This window comes from Atta cephalotes (assembly GCF_000143395.1).
Source record: "Atta cephalotes unplaced genomic scaffold scaffold00004, whole genome shotgun sequence".
NCBI classification, from domain to species: domain Eukaryota; kingdom Metazoa; phylum Arthropoda; class Insecta; order Hymenoptera; family Formicidae; genus Atta; species Atta cephalotes.
Window position 1 is genome coordinate 7,901,518 of NW_012130068.1, and position 1,880 is coordinate 7,903,397.

The following is a 1,880-nucleotide window of genomic DNA, read 5'->3' on the forward strand; positions in this document are numbered from 1 at the left end:
CTCTCTCTCTCTCTCTCTCTCTCTCTCTCTCTCTCTCTCTCTCTCTCTCTCAGCGACCTTCTTCACTTTTCTAACGTCCCTTTTTCTCAATTGACACGACGAATGTCCAGAGTGAAAGGCACTGTCGTTAAATGCGTCAAAAGTGACGCCGTTTCCAATTCGGCCGTTTGCCTCCTTCCCAAATGGATCTCGTCCCTGAGGGACACGGCGCTCCTTGATCCTCCGGTTTCTCAGAGCCGACACCGTAAGTGTCGAAATCAAAACAAAACAAAAAGGAACCACTACCGACAGAGATAATGTCAGAACAACGCTGTCAATCAGGCACAAGCCCCTTGTTCTTTCAAAATGGAAGAGAAAATCCGGTCTCCCACTCTTTCTCTTTCGATAGAGAACTCGCTCAAACTGAATTGAATGCCCGTTCCTTTCCCGATTATTCGCGATTTTGATCACAGTGATCTTTGCGCGCGCGTTCTTGAAAGGAATCGCAACGGCGGCGCTCGTTCGCGACAATGTTCAGATGGTTCGGAGCAGACGTGACGCGCGTACGACGTGCAAGAAGCGTGGCTACGCTACTTTACGCTCTACGCGCGCGCCGGGAAGCGTCACTAAGCGGCGTGCGCATGCGCATACCTTCTCCCTTCCCCTCCGATTTTCTGTCGCGTGCTGTCGAGTGTTTCGTCGTCAAACATCTTCTCATCCTTTCCCGTATGTAAAGTTCTCTTCGATGCTCATGCGCGAATCGAACTTCGTTTAACTTCGTTCTCCGCGCGCGAGCGCCGAATTTTCTCTTCTTCTTTTCCCTTTCCCCCTCTCTCTTGTATCGCTTCCTCATTCTGAATGGTCTCACTTGGTTTATCACGATGATCCCCTTGCAGACAAACTTCATTTCGTTCAAGCTACGCGATTGAAGTACGTTTAATTAGATAAAACGAAGTTATCTTTTCTATCAACTTCACTTTACATGTTTTTACAGTGTTTAATTGAATCTGGAAGAAATTTTTCTTGTTCATGTTTTATTGTTAAATAAATTAATCGATTTACAATCTAATATCAGGTTTCTAGAATCTAATAAAATATCATTTAGACAAATTTCATTCAAAATTCATTGGTTTTATTTATCACAATAATCCCCCTCGCATGAGACAAACTTCTTTACTTCGTTCAAGCTGCGATTGAAGTAAATTAATTTAATGTAGTTCTTTAGTAAAATATCGAAAATTTGCCTCACCAGGGCCCACCCAAAATTACAAATGTCTGCATAATTTAAATAAAATATTAAAACTTCGTGTACATCTTAATGAAATAGTATGGAACATATGATAATAAATCAAGAGCTGAATCTTCATCGATCGAAAACAAGATTATGTTTACTTTTTGAGATTAAATTTATATGTAAGTTTATGCACGTAAATATCTCTCCAAATCTTTTTTGTGACCATTAAAATTGTAATTTTTTAAACTATTATAATTTCATTTTTGAGAAAAGTCTGGTAAGATTTGTATGCAGATAATCAAAGAAGCATCTGCGAGCTTTCAGCATCTGTCACTAATAGCGAATTCGGTCACTTGCATTACACTAGATAGTGTAATGCATACTAAAAGCTGCTTTACATGACAAGTTAAATGTAAAAGTATATAAATATTTTAAACAATTAACTATTTACTAATGATACTGTCACGTTATTTAACAAAATATATGTGTATAATTTCATTGTGATTTTCATCAAAGTTGATTATATTATATCATTGCATTGAGATATTTTATATAAAGCAGCTTTTAATATATATGCATTGATTCAATGTAGTACGAGTGTTTGAATTCATAAGTTATATGTGAAGGTTATATTTTCAACATTTTTTTTCTCTTATTTCATCGTTAA